A 22,394-nucleotide genomic window follows, 5' to 3' on the forward strand; every position below is an offset into this window, starting at 1 on the left:
GTGAAAAAAAGCAACTTGTATGACCCTCATTTTATGAGACTATTTACATTAAAGATAAGTTATCATATTTATGTGTCTATTTATACATTCATGGAGCACTGAGTTCCAGGCATTAGGTTTGCTATTATATGAGCATTTTTTCTCTATAAATATTTAGAGAGCATTCATTGCTCTTAACAGACATGTTATCAATTATATATAAACATGGAAGGATGCCAGAAGAAAATATAAGAACATGGTAGAATGGGTCATGGGATTATTAATAATGTTTCCTCACTCATCCTTTGTATATTTTTAGGAATTTCCAAAAGCTAACAAGAATTGTTTTATGACTTAGCAAAAATCAGCATGGTATTTCAAATCTCCTTTGTAGCAAGAATCTTTATAGAAATTCCGGAGTCGGTGAGGAGCCAAACTCACACAACAGAGAGGTTTGATCTTGAAAAATGAAACAGCCTCCAGCCATTCTAGGAAGGTCTTTCACAGCACTCAACACAGCATCCTCCTGAAGGTACACCATCCCCAGCTTTCCACTGATGAATCTCCATGATTTTGTAGGTCCTTCCACCAAGACATGCAGAAATTTACTCTGCATTTGGCTCAAACCTCTTTCTACATTTGAACAGGGCTGAAATTACTAGATGGAAGAAGTGGCTTCAGGAACTCCCACATCTCTCCCCAAGTTCCCATTTATCTCTGATGGTTGCTGACTCATCACCCCTCAACTTGGTGGTTTCAATCAGCAACGAACATTTTATTCTCTCATAGTGTCGGTGGGTGGTTCTGACTCAGGCAATCCTCTGGCCAGTCAGTCATTGGCTGGAGCTGGAACAGACTTGGGGAGCCTGGGCGCTGGAGCAGAGTGCTGGAGCAGTGTGGCTGGACATCTTCCCCCACCCCATCTCTGTTCATGTAACTGCAGGGTGGCCACGCGTGACCTCTACAGGTGGGTGACTGGGCACCTTCCAGTGTGGTGGCATGGGGACCAGCAGCAAGGAGGAGACTGAATCCCCTTTCATGGCCTGGCCTCGGAAGTTACATCACCCCTGTACACTCTAATAGCCGAAGTAGTCACTGAAGACGTCCCAGTGCTGAGGGGCAGGACATAGCTCCATGTCTAGACAGGGTGAGTGTTAAGGTACCTTCAAGAAGAGGCTGAGCCATGGGAGAAGCTGCTGTGGGGAAATGGAGATCCCTTTTTGGTAACCCCCCCACCCCAATTTCCTCCTCATCTTCTGAGACCCAGAGATTCTCCTTGTAGGGCAGTCTTCTTGAACATTTTCTCCAGCGATAGGGCTTGCTCCTTGGACCTCCTGTATGCCATCTTGCACAAGATGGTTGCTCATGAGCCTCTTCGTACTGGGGGAGTTCATGTCTCTCTCCCCAGCAATCCTATAAACTCCAGGTTCATTCATTTTCTCTTCCTTGTGTTACCTATTCAACAATGTTTAAAATGACATTTTCAAAACTCTTTACCAGCGTGGGTAGTGTAAAAACCCTTTTTGGACACTTTTCCTGATTTTTACTACAATGTGTTACTTGCTAAGATTGTCCCTGATTCCATAGGAAAAGTAAGAAAGAAAGTCTTATTTAGATGGAAGAAGATAAACTAGAAGAAATGTGAGGAAAAAGAAAACCCAAGATTCTACACAAAACTGAATTTTTTTTACTCTAAAGTAAAATTCCAAATTTTGAACAACTGTGGTCAGTACCAAATATATAGATCATAATGTTAGCAGGACAACATGAAATTACCTTACTTAAAGGGACACAAAATCCTCCTCTCTGTTCTTTTTAATGCTGGGCCTACTTCATCTTTCACTTGTCTTTACACTGACTGAAAATAAATAAAATTCCCCTTAACAACCTGCTTTTTTTCTTTTTGATGTTTCAAAAACATCAAAACTTTTTTTAAAAAAAATGGCAAACTTTTTTTTTTAATGTGGACCATTCTTTTAAAAGTCTTTATTGAATATTTACAACATTGCTTCTGTTTTATATGTTTTCCTTTTTTGGCCAAGAGACATGTGGGATCTTATCTCCCTGACAGGAATCGAACGCACCACATTGGAAGGGTGAAGTCTTAACCACTGACCACTAGGGAGGTCCTGAGAAAACATTATTGATTACATAACCACTGCAAAAATAAAAGAATACTTGCCTGATTGTAACTGGAAATATTTACATTTAGCTAAGAACTGTTTTCACGGGAATGACAAGACATTCTAATCCAAGGAAAGGTTATGAAATTGGCTTCCTTCTCCTTGCCTTCCATGATGTGTGTGTATATATATATATATTCATCTTTTTCTCATCATTAATAATGGAGGTAGGAATTTCTAATCCGTGGGCTTTCTGATTAATTGTACACTGTAAATGAAACTATATTAAACATCCGTCATCATAAAAACTCATCTAAAGAAAATTTGATTCTTCCTTGGTAATTCAGAAAGGTTCATAATTAAGAATGACCATTATAGGTTTCAAATATGTTTGGTTATTTGAACAATGACTTAGGCTCTGGATAAGTTGTTTCTATTTGATGGATCACTGAAAAATCATAAATGATGTATTTTTCCAATTTTGGTCTGCTGAAAGATCATGCATTATTTATAGGTTGTCTTTAATTAGACATGTTTTGTAAGATTCACAACATATTTCCCTTTAGGTTTTCATAGTGGTTTTCAGTGACGGGCCTTACTTACCGCAAGCATTATAGTGTTATCATTTACACTAGGAAGAGAAAGGAATTGGGAGCAAAGGGAGCCTTTTTAGTAACCCACACCTCAGAAGTCTAATTTCTTCCCACATCTTTCATAGCCAGTGGTGTTTTCTCTGATTTTGATGTTAGTATCAGACCCACTGGATCTTTGAACTGTCCAAGTCAGTAAGGTCAGGCAGTCTTGATTTCTCTTTTCATGATTGGAGTTCATCTCTAATGCTGTTCGTCTCCTCAGCCAAGTTCCAAAGTGAAAATGTCCATCCTCACTCACAGTGGAGAAAACCACTTAGTTTTTAAGAATCATGGTGTACAACCAGGGTCTTCAGCTTTCCCTGGAGCCACATGTAGAAGGAGTAATGACCCCAAGAATGACATCCTCCCATGGGCAGGCCCAGATTTGGGCTAAAATCTCTGAAATGTTCCGAATAGATGAAGCACTAAAATGGTTTGCCATCATGATTTTATTCCTGGTAAAAGTGCAAGAACATGTCAAGAAGTGCCTCTGCAGGAAAGGAAATTCTGGCCATTTCCCCCCTTCCCACCCATGCAAGCAAGGCCGGGGCATAAGCCTTCAGGCAGGCTCTGCAACATGTGTCAGCTCGACTCCCTGGAATGATGGACCAGAGGTGGCCCTGCTGCCAGGCCCATGGCTCCGAGCCCAGGGATGTCCTGCACTCACACCGTGAGAGCTTGGGCTGCCCGTGAAGACCTGCGTGCTGCACGCTCCCTACCACGTGTGTCTCATCGAGCTCTGCTGTTGACAGGCGGCCTCCCACCCGCCCACACCCCCACCCCCACCAGCCCATCACAGATCCAAGCAGGACACCTTCCTGGATGGCTTCAGCCTCAGGTGGGGGAACAGAACAGCTGAGTTTCAGAAACCTCCCTCATCCATAGCTGTGTGTCTGATGGTGAGGGTCTCTGGGGCTTGGGGAGTTTGAGAATGTTGTATTTCCCTCTGTTCCTGGAGGCTGTTTCTGCTGGGCGCCAGTACAGCTCCTCTCTGTCCCAGTGATATCAATTCTCAATCCCGTCCCCAGAGCCTACCCTCGGCTCTTGTCAACACAGCAGCAGAGAGCGGCGTTGTTATCATGATAACTAAAATTAGCTCTCATTTTCATGAAGGAAATAATCCCCAAGCTTTGGCGCTTTTTGTATTAGTTGTAATCACTTTTGACACATTTCCCATCTGATTGGAGGTGCAGGTGTGGGATGGGATCTGTGCCCCGCTTGGCTGGCTGGGGTCAGTGCCAGGAGCCAGCTTTGCAAGAGAAGGGCCCAGCACTCTATTTAGTCATACAAATTGCCAATTGCTCTTAGAAACCCAGGATTGTGGCAAGGTAAAGGCTATAGAGATTGAATAGAATATATTCCAATCTTTTCATGAAAACAATAAGAAAGGTCCTCAGATGCTGTGAAGTGTGAAAGTCGCTCAGTCGTGTCTGACTCTTTACGACCCCATGAATTATACAGTCCATGGAATTCTCCAGGCCAGAATACTGGAGTAACTAGCCTTTCCCTTCTCCATGGGATCTTCCCAAACCAGGGATCCGACCCAGGTCTCCCACATTGCAGGCAGATTCTTTACCAGCTGAGCCACAAGGGAAGCCCCAAAATACTGGAGTGAGTGGGTAGCCTATCCCTTCTCCAGCAGATCTTTCCGACCCAAGAATCAAATCGGGGTCTCCTGCATTGCAGGCAGATTCTTTACCAACTGCGCTATCAGGGAAGCCTTCCTTGCATGTTGGGATGTCCCCAAAAGCCCAAGACAGAGGAGGACAGCTACAAAGCCACACTGTTTCCTGCGTGCATCCATCCGTCCAACCTCAGCATCTGAGAGTCATCTTTGGCTTTTCCCTCCCTTCCCTCCCCTAAATACAATCACCCGCATCCTGCCATTGTGTCTTTTGTGAATTCTGCCTCGTCCAGTTCTCCAGTCCCTGTTCTCACTGTCTTTCAGACCCTCACTCACTCTCGTCTTTTCACTTTGAGGTATTTGTCACCTGCTCTTCGACCAGCACCTCCATCTGCTTCCACCAGCCCTGCATCCTGCCCTGCATCCAGCTTCCAGACTGGACTCCTCGACACATCCCTACACATGCTTCTTCTATAAGAGGAGGCTGTCCTGATCTAGAGGTGGATGGAGAAGAGGCAGTCAGAGAATGCGGTATGAATGCTGTGACAGCAGACCCTATCTCGTCCCCATAGGCCCCTCTATGGGCAGTTTCCTACCGTGAGCCTCAGCATCTTGGCCCAGGGCAGCCCTGGGTGAGGAGGAGCTTCACTCATGGGCAGGGGAGGCCAGGAGCACCAGGGACCCGTGAGCCGTGCTGCGAGGAGATGCAGAGAGTGCTTCAACTTCTCAGTGCTCAGAGAGGTGCTCTATGCTTCTTTTTCTGAGTCTCCATTGGGAACTGGCCCATCTATCCCCAGCAGTGACCTGTGTGAAGACACACCTGTCTAAAGTACAGTAAGTTCCCTCCATAGGAATAAATTCTGTTCCAAGAGTGAGCTCATGAGTCCCATTTGTTCGTTAAGTCCAACAAAGTTAGCCTAGGTACTCAACTAACACAATTGGCTATGTACTGCTGCTTTTACGCTTGCTTCCAGACATCCTGGGCTTGAAATAAAGATATTACTGTACTCTATACAGTGCTATAAAGTACACAGAAGCACAGCCCCTTGTAGAGACAATGTACACCAGACACGTGAACTAATTTACATACTTGAACATATGAACACACATTCTGATCTTGGAAAGTTCACAACTTGAAGGTTCCCATGTAGGGGACTTACTGTATCAGAATACAGAGTAATACATTTAGCAGTAGTTATTGGTTCAAAGTTATCATTGGTGTCAGACACTGGGCTGAATTTGGGTGACTTAAGGATGAGGGCGAAGAGAAATCTCTGCAGAGGCTGAGAATGGGGAGTCAGGGCACTGGGGGAAGCCGGGGGGCAAGGACAGGGAGAGAGGCCCATAGGCTTGGAGGGGCGGGGGTGATCCGCAGTGCCTCATGGACCCAAGGAGGCTCCTGTCTGTAGGTTTTCTGGGTGGATAAAAATGTTCATCGCCTTTCTAGCCTCTCGGCCTCACATTTACCATCCTCTGCTTTGCTTCCTGTTTCAGTTTGTTCCTCACGACTTCTGACTTCTGCTCAGAAAGACCATTTACTTAGGTGATGAAGTCTGGACAGATGCCCAGGGCTCACTAGCCAGCATGTCATTGTACCTACCATGCTCTGGCTGACTTTCCCATGAGCAGCTCTACCCAGCCCTCACCGTCTCACAAGCTCCCAGGGAACAATCCCCTAAATGTATGTTTTCCTCTCTTTCCTGCTTGATCTATTAAGATTAAACGCAATGGTTCATTTCCCAAAACCGTCAGCACCACTGACAATTGCTGCAGTAACTTGTTACAATGGAGACTACTATTTTAATTAAAATCACCATGGAAACAATGGGGCCCACACAGGTAATGCCAGGGTGGGGTGGGGAGGGCAGAACCAAAGTGGGGTGTGTCTCGGGCTGACCAGTGTCTGGCCGTTGCTTTTCCGTTTATGAAGTCAGCCAGGACCGCTTGCCAAAACAACTCCCGTCACAGAGAACTATGAGTTAGTTGACCTTCACCCTTTTCTCCATCTCCTCCTACAGACTTTCTGGTAGGTCACATTGATTCCTGACATTTTCCTGACCTGGTTTGTGACTTTATAGCACACAGTTTAAACAGTTAACTTCCAAAATGGTCCTTAATTCACTTGCGCAGCTGGCATATGTCTGACTTTAGGGTGAACTCAGTCCTGGGTGATGCAAATGTCTTTCCATTGTCTGAGCAACTGACCTCTTGAGGGCAAGAGTAAAGAATAGTATGCTTGGCAGGATTTATTTATTCAAAATTACTGTTGGTTCCTGACACTGACTCCATCTAGGGTCGGTCAGGCTAGGGGAGAAATATGAATACAATATCTCTGTGTCCTCAAGGAACTCATTCACTACCTTGGAAGACAGAGATTTATTTAAAATTGTTCAATACAGTACAATCTGTGCTATAATAGAGTTTTGCATACACTTTTTTGAGGGAAGATACCAAAGTGCTATCCAATTATTAATATCAAATGCCATAATTTTAAATAAGAAATCATTAGAAATTATAACAAATTTCAGTATGGAACCAGTTAGCTGTTTTTGGTAAGTTCTTCTAACTTTTCTATCATTATTTGTTGCTGTTGTTTAGTCACTCAGTTGTGTCCAACTCTTTGCAATACCATGGACTGTATGTAGCTCCACAACCTCCTCTGTCCATGGGATTTCCCAGGCAAGAATACTGGAATGGGTTGCCATTTCCTCCTCCAGGGAATCTTCCTGACCCAGGGATCAAACTTGCTGCATCTCCTGCATTGGCAGGTGGACTGTTTACCACTGAGGCACATTTGTGCAAAAAACAGTATGGTATTCTTTGGAATAAAATTTTCAGTGATAAATTAATCCCTAAGAAACATAAAGTAAATAATAGTTCAAAATAAAAATAAACTGCATTTTAGGTTGACTCGATAATAATTGCTTTTAAAATCAAATGCATATGGAAAACATCCCAAGCTATCTCATCCTGAGATGCCACCATGCTGCAATTCATCCCCTCAAGCTCCCAGGCAAGAAATCTGAATGATGTGTTGTTTAGTACAGTTGTCCCTCAGAGTCCGCAGGGGACTAATTCCACAGGTGCTGATCCCTTTCATAAAACAGCAAAGAACTTGCATATATAACCTATGTACATCCTTCCATATACTTTAAATCACCCATAAATTATTTATAACAACTAATACAATGTCACGCTACATAAATAGCTGCCAGTGCGTGGTGAATTCAAGTTTTGAATTTTGGAACCCAGGATTTTTTTTTCAAATTTTTGATCCCCCATTGGTTCATTCTGCAGATGCAGAACCTGTAGATATGGAGAGTCAACTGTAGTTTATACTCACTCCCAATTTCTGTATCAATACTGTTGGTTCTATTTCCTAAACACTGTGCCAGTTCATCTCTACTTCTCAATCACCACAGCTCTTGCCAAGGTAAACCCCTCACTGTCTTTCTTTAATATTGCTATATTGGGTCATAACTCAAAGATCTTGAGTTTTTCCACCAACTCTTGCTTCACTACAGGGACAAGGGGTAGTTCACCTAAATCGCAAGCCAATCAAGCCACTTTGTTCTTAAAAACATTTGGTGGCTCCCTATTGCCTGCAAGAATAAGGTTAACAATGACACCCCATAGCTAGGCCCTAAATGGCTCATAGTCCTCTTCATACACTTTCTCTTTTGCTGTTTTTTCAATACAACTTAAACTCCATCCTCACCAGCTGTTCAACAGTCTTATAAAACTTCCTGTCTGTGTCTCCATGCCTCTATGGTCTTTGCTCTTTCTGGAATCCACATCATTTAGGGAAAACCTACTATCTTCTAAGACCTTGCTACTCAAAGAGTGGTCTGCTGACCAGATGCATCACGGCACCTAGAAGGTTGTTAGCAATACAGAGTCTTGAGCTCTCCTCCCGACCCTTGACTCAGAAGCAGCATTTTCACAGCATCCCCAGGGGATCCTCAGACATGCTAAGGACGGAGACACACTACACTAAGCCATCTCCATCATCAGCTTCCCTGACATACTCTTCACCCTTGTCAGGGACGCAGCTCCCAGAGCTCCACCGACTTTGATGTCGCATAGGAGTCATCTGAGCTCTTGAGAGACAAAGGAATGTTACCTGTTCATCTTTATGTGCTCAGAGCCGAACACTGAGCTCACTGTCTTTCATCCCACCAACAACTACCAAGCACCTGTGAAGGGCCAGTCACAGTGCGAGGTGGTGATGATGCTAATGGTGAAGAGATGGTGCAGCCCCTGTTCACAGGCGTGAGAACGATATACATCATCAAAGACAAACAGAGACTTTTGATAACAGTCTTGCCAAGAGAGCTGAGCGTGAACTGTTGGAATTTAGAGGAGCAGAGAAACACGTGCTGACCCTGGGTGTGTCCCAGGGTTCACAGGGACATGATTGTATGTAGTTAAGGTCATTGATGACTCATGTAAATACAGAACAGAGAAACCAAAGAGGTGGAGTTGGTGATTACATTGTCCATCACAATGCACACTGTACCTAGAAATTTTCACTCTTGGAAAACTTGGCGTTATAGCTATCAAGCTGCTGAGTCTTTTCAAGACCCCTGCCCTCTGACTTTTCATTCTTTAAATACTGCTGCAGTCAGAGACCTCTCTACACCCACAAGCAATTCCTTGCATCTTCAATTAGCTGTAGCAGCCAACTTCTTCCTCAGATTGAGTTCATAAGTCTGCCGACATCTACTCTTAACCTCCTGAATGGTCTTGGATAAGTCATGTTCATTCTACTCACTGCTTCCCAGCTGGGATATCTTATGAGTAACTATGAAGGATGCTTCATCAAGAAGCTAGTGTTGAAGGCAAGTGATGTTTCATCCTATTTGGAATCCCTGGAGGACATGCCACAGAGCCGGTCCCCCTGAGAGGCTAGGAAATTGAGGTATACACCAAAAATCCATCCATTATCCTAAAAGGCTGTTTTTAGGGGGTGTGTTGATTCTTGGGCACTTCTGGCCTTTCATAAGGCAAAGTGAGCATGTGTCAGAGTCAGAACAAGTGCAGAGTAGAGAGTCTTTATCTATAGAGAGTGAGTCCTGAGAGGGTAGGAGCAGGGCCCCAGCAGCACCAGTGGCAGGAGAGATGGGAGAGGGACACTCAGGTGTGCTTGTTCAAATAAAGACCTTGGCCTCTGGAAAGCAGAAACAGAGCAAAAAAGTTGATTTTATAGTATTTCTTTCAAGGAAAGGTAGTAAGTATTCTATAAATCTAAAAAAATTAGTGTAGAGAGTAGACTTTTTCAGCAGCTGTTGCCAACACAGCTCTAGCTTTCTTTATGGATGCTTTTTTGGAATAGCACCACTCAGCCTAGGTCATTCCAGTGGCAGAGCCAGAGAATCTGGAGGGATGAAGCCCCTCATCTTTTCTCTTCCTAAGGGGGTGCTCCATGCCAACACCACCAGGTGCCCAGCCCCCAGGTCGCACCAGGTGACTGAAGTGAGATTGCTCACAGAAACTGGGGCAGCTTGGAATGCCATGGAATCCATCAGTAAGAGCCACCTGCACCAACTCTTGGTCCCAGCACCTCAAGAGAGCTGCCTCCACCCTCCGAGCACCCCAGGTCTCCCTCAAAGTGTTGCCTTGAGGACAAATGCAGCATAGAACTCATGAGAGAAGTTCCTGCCCTTTTCCATCAGAAACTCAAAAACTCCCAGGAACACAGAGGCGCTTATGAAGGTCGTAGCAGCAGGAGCCCTAAACTCCGCACAACAGGGAGGCTTTCCCTGCTGCCTTTAGGTATGATCTGTTAGGGGTAAGCCCACTGGTTTGCCTCCATTAGGTAGGTAGCTGGTTGGTCTCTCCAAACACCCAGGTCGGGACCTCAATTTTCAGTCATGGAGGACCAGGAGAAGTGGGGACAACAGCTGAAAAAGGCAGACATTCTGCTAATTAACTATGAGTTGGAGACAGGATGGAGTAGTGAGAAAATTGGAAGAAGTGGTGATTTTGACTGAGAAGTTACACTGAATTAAATTTAAACTTTTAATAGGGGGTAAAAAATTCTGTAAATGTTGGATGACTATATAAGGAAGTATTCAGTTCTGGGTTGTTTTCAGATGCATTCTTTATTCAGGACCCTGTAATAAACTCTGAAAAAAGCAGAGTGGCATGTCTTTGCTGAAACCAGTAAAATCAGTCTAGCCATGATAGCATTTTCCCAGTCGGCGCAACCATGAATCACTACTTTCTCTAAGGACTTAATTAACGTCAAGGCAAAAGCCTCTAATTTCCCCCCTATTTATCATTTGGCAATAAAACCTGTTTACTTACCACGGATGCCAACGAATAGATTAAGCTGATAAAGAAAAGTATAAGATTAACAAGTGCAATTTACTTGTCAGATGGAGGTATTTTATTGTTTCACCGAGTTGTTCTCTCTAGAGGGAAACTTGTGCGTTGATACTTTGCAACAGAGACGAAGCCAGGGCCAGTTCATAGGTCAGTGACAGGGAGATGAAGCCCGATCATCTCTGTGGTCCAGGGAATGCCCTTCCCACTCCCCTCCCATCACCGGAGAAGAGAGATAAGAAAGGATCTTTCTTACACGCTCCAAGTTAAACCAAGTTCTAAGTGTGCTTGCTTCAGCAGCACATGTAGTAAAAGTGGAACCAGACAGAGATTAGCATGGCCCCTGAACGAGGATGACGTGTAAATTCGTTAAACACTCCATTATTAAAAAAAAGAGTTTTAAATATATTGCTGTAGTAAAGGGAACCACACACACACAATAAAACAATATTACAGTGGCAAAAAGGGAAAAATGGGGAGGTGGGGGTAGTTAGGGAGTTTGGGATGGACATGTGCGCACTGCTGTATTTAAAATGGAAAAACCAACAAAGACCTACTGTATAGCACAAGGAACCCTGTTCAATCTTATGCAGTAGCCTGGATGGGAGAGGAGTTTGGGTGGGGGATGGATACATGTATGTGTATGGCTGAGTCCCTTCGCTATTCACCTGAAAACTATCACAACATGGTTAATCAGCTATACCCTAATACAAAATAATAAGTTTAAGAAAAAGAAGCAAATAATTACAATATTATAGGTGGCAAAAATAGGAAAGTGGAGTCTATAAAGGCTATCTATACTTCTTAAATTAAGACATAAATGTACTTATTATTCATAGGTGTGACATGTGAATAATAATGATGATGACTTGACAAGTTAAAAATATACTATAAATCCTCCCAAGTACTGGAAGTCAAACACACATAGCCCACAAATATTGAAAAGAAGCGAAAGGGGAAAACAAAGCAAAGAAAGGAAAAGAAATCCCTAGAGCAAACGAATTAGGAAATACAGAGTATATTGAAAACAAATCGCCAAAGTGAAGCTAGCAACAAGTAACACATAAACCATCATGTTCAAGTCATACATTCAGATGAAATGACACTAACAAATGCACATCATTCAGCATACCTAGTGGGAGAAAGTCTTGCAGAATGAAGTATGTGTGAAACAAACTGATAAAATCAGATTGGGCAAAGACTGACCAGGCAAACTCTAACAAAGAGAAAGCTAGGAGTCACAGTAACAATATCAGGCAAGGATAAAGTTAAAGCAAAAAGTGAAACCTAGCATGAAAAGGGTAACAAATATTAGCACATGGCATCACCCACAATGATAATGCAACTGTGTTTTATGCACTAAATAACAATGGGGAAAGAAAACAAAGCATAACTCCAAAGACTTCCCTGGTGTCTTCGGCTTCCCTGGTGGCTCAGTCAGTAAAGAATCTGCATGCAATTCAGGGGACCAGGGTTCAATCCCTGGGTCAGGAAGATCTGCTGGAGAAGGGAATGGCAATCCACTTCAATATTCTTTCCTGGAGAATCCCATTGACAAAGGACTCTGTCGGGCTGTAGTCCACAGGGTCACAAGAGTCGGACATGACTTAGTGACTAAACTACCCAGAGACTTATAGAAAAAATTAACAAAACCCAGAAATATTATGAAATCTACTCATTCTTATGATATCGTGATTGATCAAGTGGATAAGATTTCTCAATTAATTAAGGCAGTAGAGGTTCTGAAGTCAGTCAGCCTCAGCCCAGATGGGTTTGCTCAAACACAAATCACTGGGGTCCACCTCAGGGTTCTGCTTCAGTTGGTCTGGGTGGGCGCTTGAATCCTGTGCAGATGGACATTCAGTAAAGAAAACTATCTGAGGAGAGATGGTGTCCTTTTGAAAGGTGAGGGATTACAAAGACAAAGATGATTCAACAAAGAACAGGTATCAGAAGTCTCCAGGAACTTGAAAGACTTAGGTGGTGGGTCCACCAGCCCAGGGGGGTCACAGCAGAGCCTTGAGGTGACTGCAGGCCCAGCAGGAAAGCCACCAGCCCTGGGGTTCAGAGGAGAGACATGAGGACAGAGGGGGAATTTCACCCCCAATCTCTGTTTCCAGGGCTTCCCTGGTGGCTCAGATGGTAAAGAATCTGCCTGCAATGCAGCAGACCTGGGTTCGATCCCTGGGTCGGAAAGATCCTCTGGAGGAGGACATGGCAGCCCACACCAGTATTCTTGCCTGGAGAATCCCACTAACAGAGGAGCCTGGTGGGCCACAGTCCATGTAATCACAAAGAGTCGGACACGTTTGATTGACTAACTTTCATTTTCACTGTTTCCAAAATGCAGGCAGCTTTTGTTACCCATGGGAGCAGAATTCCTCATTCTGTACGGGTCTGTCCATCTTAGTCTTACCTCTCCTCAGCTCTCTCAGGTGCTAAAATTTTCCTCACAGACTCCCTTTTATTTCTGCTCCCATTTAAAAAAAAAGAAAAAAATCTCTGTTTGGCCATGTGTCGAGTCCTTTACACACATTCCTTGACTGTGTCCCTGTGAGGGCCGTGACCCCCATGTTACGGGTCAGGGATCTGAGGTCAGTGAGATCACCTACCTGAACACAGCACGTGTGGTAGAGGGGCTCGAATCTTCATCCACTTTGACCTAACGCAAGAGCCACATGACACTCCCCACTCTGCTTCTTGTCTGTTAATCCTCTTTCTTTTGCCTTCGTCTCTTTCTCCCAGCCAGGAAGGGTAGGTCTGCTTAGTCTTTTTTTTTTTTTTTTCTCCTCTCTTTTTCTCCTGGTTCTTTCCCAGGAAGTAGTCAAGTTTATATGAGTCTCTTTCAAGCCACCTCCCATGGCCACATTCCTCTGTCTGCTGAAACCACTCCTTCCTCTTGACATTTTGATCTGGATGGAAGGCAGAGGCTGTCATCAGAGAACAGCCAGCTGCTGGTAGCACCAACATCCCACACGCCCGTCTGTCCTCACACGGCCTGCCAAGTCCCTGGGGCCTGAGTCTCGGCTTTGAAAGTCTCCAAAAATGGCAGCATCCTTGGCCAGAGACAAGATTCACCAGTTCTTCCTAATTCTGTAGCTTAGAAATCGTTTGCCTTTAAGGTGTCTTTGAGCTTTCACGTTGGCGTAATAACTTACAGAGTTTTGAAGATGCCTTGCTCTCATCTCTATCTGCCTTTCCTGTTGATCAGAAGTCAACTGCAAAGGGGTGTGCATCAGACCAAGAAATCTGACCAGACCCTGATTTCAGCACCGTGGGAGCGGACCAGTGGGGGTGGGTGGTCTCCAGGAGTCCTTCCTTGCTAGACATTCTGATTGTTCACCAATGCCCTCTGGGAATGCAATGCTGGATTCCATCCTGAAGTCTGGAAACTCTGGACTTTAAGGAGATGATCACGTTCCAAAAATTGAGATAGCAAAACAAACAGGATGGAAGAGTCTGAAGGCACTCCCTTGATTTCCAGCTGTTTCCAAAATGTGTTCAGTTGAGCAAAACCCCAAACACATGGTGGAAAGCTTAGTTCCCTCTAAAAATGTTAAATCTACACATCAAACTAAAAGAAACCATCTCTGTATGAATTAGATTCATTCACACTCAACTAATGCAAAGCTTGGCAAGGAGCAAATGGAATATAAAGAGACTCATTTTGGTGGCCCAAAGACATCTTCCCTTGCTCCAGGTTGCCTACTAAGAAGTGGAAAGAGGAAAGAGAAAGCTGGACTCCTTGTCTCACTCAACACCTTCCACTGGCAAGACTCTTTTCAGCACTAAAGCACAGGTAGGAGCAGAAGACACTGTCTGTGAAGAGGATATGCATTAGATCTAGAAAAATGGTCCTGACAAACCTATTTTTGGGGCAAGAATGGAGATCCAGATATCAAGAGTGGACTTGTGGACACAGGGGAGAAAGGAGTGGGCGAGCAAATGGAGAGAGAAGCCTTGAAACATACACATTCCACCGGGAGCTCAGCTCGGTGCTCTGCGATGACCTGGAGGCTCAGGAGGGAAGGGGTATGTGTATACATACAGCTGATCCACGATGCTGCATAGCAGAACCTAATGCATATTGTAAAGGAAGTATATTCCAACATAAATAAGTAAATAAGAAAAGCCTCTGGCACATCCATCACAGCCTTACGAAGAGGCTCTCAGTCCTTCCTTGCCTTGCCTCCAACCACGATTCTGGTTGAGGGGCACTCTATTTTCTCCCTGGATTATTTGAGCATGCAACTCCGAGTTCAATTTTGCCCTGTTTAACCTGCTCCCTCCCCAGGATCCTTTCCTTTCTAAAGGATCTTGTTAATCAGGTAACTGCTCTGTGACTGACTTTTGGCCTCACTCTCACCTGGAAGTCCTACAAACTCTTAGTTACTTTGCATTAAATACCTCCCCCACCCCAGACCCTCCCTTGAATAGCAGCCAGCTATTCTGGGCTTTTTAGAAACCTGCCCTTTCATTTCTCTTACTGGTCTCTTCTTCCCTCATTCTGTTTAAAATCCTATTCTTTTTTTTTTCTTCATTTATTTTTATTAGTTGGAGGCTAATTACTTTACAATATTGTAGTGGTTTTTGCCATACATTGACATGAATCAGCCATGGATTTACATGTGTTCCCCATCCCAATCCCCCCTCCCGCCTCCCTCCCCATCCCATCCCTCTGGGTCATCCCAGTGCACTAGCCCTGAGCACTTGTCTCATGCATCCAACCTGGACTGGCGATCTGTCTCACACTTGATAATATACCTGTTTCGATGCTGTTCTCTCAGATCATCCCACCCTCGCCTTCTCCCATAGAGTCCAAAAGTCTGTTCTGTACATCTGTGTCTCTTTTTCTGTCTTGCATATAGTGTTATCGTTACCATCTTTTTAAATTCCATATATATGCGTTAGTATACTGTATTGGTGTTTATCTTTCTGGCTTACTTCATTCTGTATAATGGGCTCCAGTTTCAGCCATTTTTTTTTTAATTGGAGGCTAATTACTTTACAATATTGTAGTGGTTTTTAAAGAACCACTTTAGGGACTTCTCTGAGGGTTTAGTTGTTTAGACTTCACCCGCTAATGCAGGGGGTGTAGGTTTGATCCCTGGTGGGAGAACTAAGGTTCCACATTCCTCGGAGCCAAAAACCAAAATGTGAAACAGAAGCAATATTGTAACAACGTCAATAAACACTCTAAAAATGGTCCAGATTAAAAAAAAATCTTTAAAATAAATAAATACCCACTTATATAATACTTCCTCTATCTAGTTTTTAACTCGTTATTTTTTTTTAATAAGTTTAGATTTTTACAGGAAAACATAAAAATAGGACAGTAAGTCCCTGAACTATGACCCCAGCCTCCACTATTGCCAACAGTCTTACATAACCATCCTGCAAGTATCAAAACCAAGAAATTCACATTGGTTCAGTTCAGTTCAGTTCAGCCGCTCAGTCATGTCCGACTCTTTGTGACTCCATGGACTGCAGCACACTAGGCCTCCCTGTCCATCATCAACTCCCGGAGCTTGCTCAAACTCATGTCCATTGAGTTGGTAACCATCTCATCCTCGGTTGTCCCCTTCTCCTCCTGCCTTCAATCTTTCCTAGCATCGCGGTTTTTTCCAGTGAGTCAGTTCTTTACATCAGGTGGCCAAAGTATTGGAGTTTTCAGCTTCAGCATCAGTCCTTCCAATGAATATTCAGGACTGATTTCCTTTAGGATGAACTGGTTGAATCTCCTTGCAGTCCAAGGGACTCTCAAGAGTCTTCCCCAACATCACAGTTCAAAAGCATCAATTCTTTGGCATTCAGCTTTCTTTATAGTCCAACTCTCACATCCATACATGACTAGTGGAAAAGCCATAGCTTTGACTAGACGGGCCTTTATCTCTGCTTTTTAATATGCACACAGATTTCTCAGGAGGCAGATCAGGTGGTCTGGTATTCCCATCTCTTTAAAGAATTTTCCAGTTTGTTGTGATCCACACAGTCAAAGGCTTTGGCACAATCAATAAAGCAGAAGTAGATGTTTTTCTGGAACCCTCTTGCTTTTTTGATGATCCAGCAGATGTTGGCAATTTGATCTCTTGTTCCTCTGCCTTTTCTAAATCCAGCTTAAATATCTGGAAGTTCATGGTTCATGTATTGCTGAGCCCTGGCTTGGAGAATTTTGAGCATTACTTTGCTAGCCAGTGAGATGAGTGCAATTGTGTGGTAGTTTAGTCTTTGGCATTGCCCTTCTTTAGGATTGGAATGAAAACTGAACTTTTCCAGTCCTGTGGCCACTGCTGAGTTTTCCAAATTTGCTGGCATATTGAGTGCAGGACTTTAACGTTATCTTTTAGGATAATAGATTCACATTGGTTCAATACCACCAAAAAAAATAAAAAAAATTAAGGCCTAATTTGACTTCCACTAGTCTTTCCACAAATGTCCCTTTTTTCTGTCCTGGGATCCAACCCAGGATCCCTTAATGCCCCTAGTTTCACCCCTTGTGGTTCTAGACTTGCTTTCTCACAGAAAGATGAGACACAGTGTTCTGTCAAACCAGTGTTTTCTCAGGAGAAGAAGCCTTTGAGCTGGCATCTCAGCTGAGTGCTGACCGTGTACCTGACAAGCAACAGGCTGGCGACACACAGACAGAAAATACTGGCCACTGGAGTCCTTCCCGTCAACTCCAAATATACAAATGCCACATGCTACAGACCACTACAGACGCTCTCTTGACGTTGTCACCTTTATTGTTTTTTATTTTTCAGGCAAGAATTTATGTAAGAAGATGATGAAAAGGAACAGGTCACTCAATGACCTATTGGATGGAATGTGAGCTATTTATTCGATAAATATTTTGTTGAGTGTCTACATGCGCAAGATGGTTGTGGAAAGGACAAAGAGGCACCCGGGAATTTGGGACAAGATGTGTTCTGTAATACTTGTTTATTTAGGAAAATGAGATTTGTAATTCCCAGGAAACTTTGATCCTTGGTGGTTACTGCTCAGTCCCAAACTTCTGCTGCTTCACCCAGCTAGTCTCTCTCTCTCTCTCTCTCCCCCTCTCACTCACTCTCACACACACACACACACACACACACACACACACACACACACCCTCCTCCTGCTCCTGAGCCCTTTGTCTGAGTGATGTCAGCTCAGGAGACAGTACCTAGGAGCCTCCAGGAGAAGAACCATAGCATCAGAAGATAGAAGGAATTCTCAGTGGCCCAAAGCGATGGCAGTTTTGCTCTACACTCACTAATATCAAAACCAAGTTGAAAAAGAGGCAAAAAAGACACAAAGGAATATGCATGCTTATAAACCAAGAAATGTCCACTTTGTCTAAATCCTGATGAAACTGAGGGCCCTAAAAGGCTTTGGTTCCTGAAGTCACAAAACTTCCAAATGTCCTGTTCTTTCAACACTGGTCTTCCACCTTGAGATTATCATACCTAGTGAGGTACGTCAGAGAAGGAGAAATATGTGACATCCCTTATATGTGGAATCTTAAAAAGAAATGAGGCTGTTGTTTAGTCACTAAGTCCTGTCTGACTCTTTGCAAGGCCAGGCCCCTCTGTCCATGGGATTTCCCAGGCAAGAATAATGGGGTAGCCATTTCCTTCAGGGCATCTTCCCGACTCAGGGATCAAGTCCAATGTCTCCTGCATTGGCAGGCAGATTCTTTACTGCTGTGCCAGCTGGGAAGCCCATTTATTTATATAAAATACTCAAGCATTATAATATATTTATAAGAATTGTATTCCATAAGTATTGCAATGTATTTGTATAGCTCTAGTAAGACATATCACGTTGAACAAGTGTGGGATTTCAGAGGATGTGCCCACAGCCTTGGCAGTGCCCGGAATGTCCTACCACTTTGTTGGTGATTATGGTGTAGGTGTGGCTTCTGAGCAATATCTGTGATCAGACTGAGGGTGTATTAGGTAAAACTTTTCTATAAAACCATCAGAGCATGAAGCCTTTTGAAAAGACAGATTTGACAGTCTTTCTGGTTTCTATTATGGTGATTAGTCTAGTCACTGTTTAACCTCTTCTTGACAAATGCTGTTAATTTATGGAAACATCAAATGCACCTAGATTTTTTTTAGTGTTGGATGAAATTTATGCAGAATGTGCTCTTAAGGAAAAGCTTTTTATCTGTCTGCTCATTTCTTTTCTCCTTCACAGTGCATCAGGTTATGGCTCTTCATGTTTTTCTTGAAGAGATGTGCCTGAGATTGATTTATTTACTGGCCTTTTCCTGGAAGCAACATTGGTTTTATTTATTAATTCTACATATTGCTTATCTGGGCAATTTTGTTTGATTTCAAATTCGTTAGTGACTACTTTGGTGTTTATAACTGCTTTTTTCTAACTTCCTTTGTTTGTACATTCTTTACTTCTTGAGTAATTTCTAGTGAATATATTTCCAAATACTTTTTCTGTTAATTAAAACATTTATGACTACGGACTTCCTTCGGCTATAATTTTGGACCAATATACAGTACTCTCCTTGTCTTGAACTTCTAAAAAGTCTATAATTTTGGTGTTTTTTTTTTCCAGTTTGACCTAAGGACTTTTTGAATTACTATTTTTAATTGCAGATGGTTAGATTGGTAGCAGTGGAAAGGGACAGGGGAAACGTTATTTTTAATTTCCAGTTGTTTTAAGGTTCTGTTGTTCTGGTTTCTATTTATTGGCTTTGTTTCTCTGATATTTTGCTTCTCTGGTTATCCTCCAGTAAACAATAGGAGATATAATATGATTTATATACAATATATTATTAGGAATTGGCTCACAGGAGACTGGGAAGTCTCATGACCTTCAGACAAGGAAGATGTGTGAAGGTGTATTAGTCACCAGTCGCATCCAACTCTTTGCAATCCCATGGACTGTAGCCCACCAGGCTCCACTGTCCACGGAATTTTCCAGGCAAGAATACTGGATTGGGTAACCATTCCCTTCTCCAGGAGATCCTCACAATCCAGGGATCAAACCTGGGTCTCCTGCATTATTGTTGTCTTCTTTTTGTGGTATATTCTTATTCTATCCTGTTATTTTCTTTATTAAATGCCCAATCTTTTTCTTTTAAAAATAGTACAGCATTTACAAGTGTGGTTTCCAAAATCTACTCTTTCAATTCCCTATCTCCACCCTGGCCAGTTATTTATCTGACTATCTGTCTGTCTCCCTGTTGAGATGTAGCATATGTTAAAGGGTTTGAAAGTGCCTGGCGTGTAAGAACCCAACAAATGTTTACCCATGGATCTTTTTTATGACTATCATTTTATTTTATGTTATAAACAGCAAAGCATTTATCTTATAAATAAGGAAGCATTAGAATTTAGTTTCTTAAATCCAGTCTGAGAGCTATATATTTTAAAAGGGTGAGTTAGTGAAGTAAAGTGAAGTGAAAGTCTCTCAGTTGTGTCTGATTCTTTGTGACCCCATGGACTACACAGTCCATGGAATCCTCCAGGCCAGAATACTGGAGTGGGTAGCCGTTCCCTTCTCCAGGGGATCTTTCCAACCCAGGGATCGAACCCAGGTCTCCCGCATATACTTTAATAGGGTGAGTTAAAATCCATCCAAATTGTTTTCCACCATCATCAGTGGGGGTTTTATTTTTATACCTATTCTTCCTTTTACATTTTTTATTCACTCGGATTTTTGTTATTTTAGCTGGTTCCTGTCTCAGCTGGGGAAAATGAATGATTCTGGAAATTTATCCATTTCAACTGGGTTATCCTATTTTGTAACAGATTAGTCTTCATAGTGTTATACTTCTTTTTATTTCTGTAAAGGCTTTCATTTCTGATTTTTGTCATTTGGTTCTTGTCTCTTTTTTCTGAATCTACTAAACAATTTGTCAATTTTGCTGATCCTTTCAGAGAATCAATTCCTGCTTTCATTGATTTTTCCAGTCTCTATTTTGTTTTTTTCTCTCTTTTAATAGTTTTTATTGGTCTCCTTTTGCTATTTTGGGGTTATTTGCTCCTCCTTTTATAGTTTCTTAAGATATAAAGTTTTGCTATTTGCTTGGATGTGCCTTCTTTTTAACATAATTGAACATATATGTTCAATTAATATATAATTGCAGTTATAAATTTTCCTCTTAGGTCTGCTTCCGCCATGTCCTATACGTTTTGGTATGTTGTGTTTTTGTATTTGTTATCTTATTTTTTTAAATTTCTCATTGATTTCTTTTTGAACTATTGGTCATTTAAGATTGTGCTGTTTAATTTTCATGCTTGTGGATTTTTCTGTTTTCTAGTGCCATTCTATTGTGATCAGAAAAGATATGCTATATGATCTCAGCCTTTTGAAGTTTATTAAGTCTTTTTCCTCTGCTCAGTAAACGCTCTGTGGCCTGACATATGGTCTACACTATAGAATGCTCCATTCTACACGCTCCATGTGCACTTGAGGAAAATATACATTTTTGATATTGTTGAGGCTCTGTTTTTATGTCTGTTAGGTCTAATTTAATTAGAGTGTTGTTCAAGTTCTCTATAGGCCAACTCAGAAAAATTGCAGGTTCAATTTCAGACCACCGCAATGAAGTGAATGTTACTATAAAGGGAGTCACAGGAATCTTTTGGCTTCCTAATGCCTATTAAAATTATATTTACACTATATTTAAACTTATTAAGTGTGCAATAGCATTATGTCTAAAAACCAATGCACATGACTTAATTTAAAAATACTTTATTTCTACAAAAATTGATAACCATCATCTGATGATGGAGAGTTGCCACAAACCTAAAAGGACCAGAAGTAGTCTGATCCTGCTACTATCAATCTGAGATCATCATTTCTTATGTAACATCTACATTTCATAAGTTGCTCAATTATTTTTATCAAGTATACTTGAGTCCTGATACATAAAATTTTAAGCAGAAGAAACTCTTTCCAAACATTGCAGCACAAAGGTTTCTAAGCTGGATAGAACCCTGCTTCCCTGCCACAGTCAAGATTCTGAGGCCCCCAGGGATAAATCAAGTTCCTCAAGAACACTGATTTTTATCCAGGCAATGTGTAGGAGATGTCTGTTCAAATACATAATTGATGGAGATATTTCTCTTAGATCTTAAATATGTCTTTTGTTGAGCTGGGCAGGCTTCTCAGCAGAGAGAGTGCTCTCAATTCTCCTGAGTACTTTAAAATTTCCAGTGATTTTTGTTTCTCAGAAAACTTCTTGCTTTCAGCAGTTTCTCAAAGAATGTCAACAGAAATCTGTTTCAGTGTTACAATGAGTCCATTTTATCCTTTACATTCCTCTTACTTCTGGAAGACAGCTCTTTTAGAGGTTTTATCTCTCCCTTCGCTCTTGTATATTATAGAATTTTGTAGGAGGTCCAATTTATTAGATCACCCAGAAAAAGCCAGGCATACCCTAGCCAGACTGCCTGAGAGTGACCGGCTTTGTCCTCTGCTCAGGAAATGTCTCATAGCTCTCTCCCTTCTGCGGACAGCAGCGGGAGCTCAGTCCTGACTACCTGGGAGAGCAGTGAGGACACGTCCCAGAGTTGTCCTGACCAGGAAACAAGGAGAGGGAGAGTTGGTCCACTGGCTCCTCTCAGTCACTGCCTGAAGGCTTCTCCTAGAGATATTAACTCTCCAGCATTTCTGGCCCCTCCCATTGTGGGAGAGCAGGCTTAGGTAACTAGAAATGGCCCACTGGCCAAGATTCTCAAGTACCTGCAGTTGGTG

General features: G+C 42.5%; 2 long non-coding RNA genes and 1 other non-coding gene across 3 annotated transcripts; 2 read left to right on the forward strand and 1 right to left on the reverse strand.

Moving 5' to 3' along the window:
• Positions 1–239: 239 nt before the first annotated feature.
• LOC122682050 lies at positions 240–6,076 on the forward strand. Its single transcript, XR_006337198.1, has 3 exons — positions 240–946; positions 4,715–4,889; positions 5,853–6,076. It is a non-coding gene; the product is annotated as an uncharacterized LOC122682050 (long non-coding RNA).
• On the reverse strand, positions 1,133–13,455 carry LOC122682051. The gene is made up of 3 exons (XR_006337199.1): positions 13,298–13,455; positions 4,955–5,162; positions 1,133–1,434 (listed from the first exon to the last, which is right to left on the reverse strand). It is a non-coding gene; the product is annotated as an uncharacterized LOC122682051 (long non-coding RNA).
• On the forward strand, positions 10,970–11,073 carry LOC122682289. The gene has a single exon (XR_006337307.1). It is a non-coding gene; the product is annotated as a U6 spliceosomal RNA (small nuclear RNA).
• Positions 13,456–22,394: the final 8,939 nt, after the last annotated feature.

Source organism: Cervus elaphus, chromosome 23 (genome assembly GCF_910594005.1).
Source record: "Cervus elaphus chromosome 23, mCerEla1.1, whole genome shotgun sequence".
NCBI classification, from domain to species: Eukaryota; Metazoa; Chordata; class Mammalia; order Artiodactyla; family Cervidae; genus Cervus; species Cervus elaphus.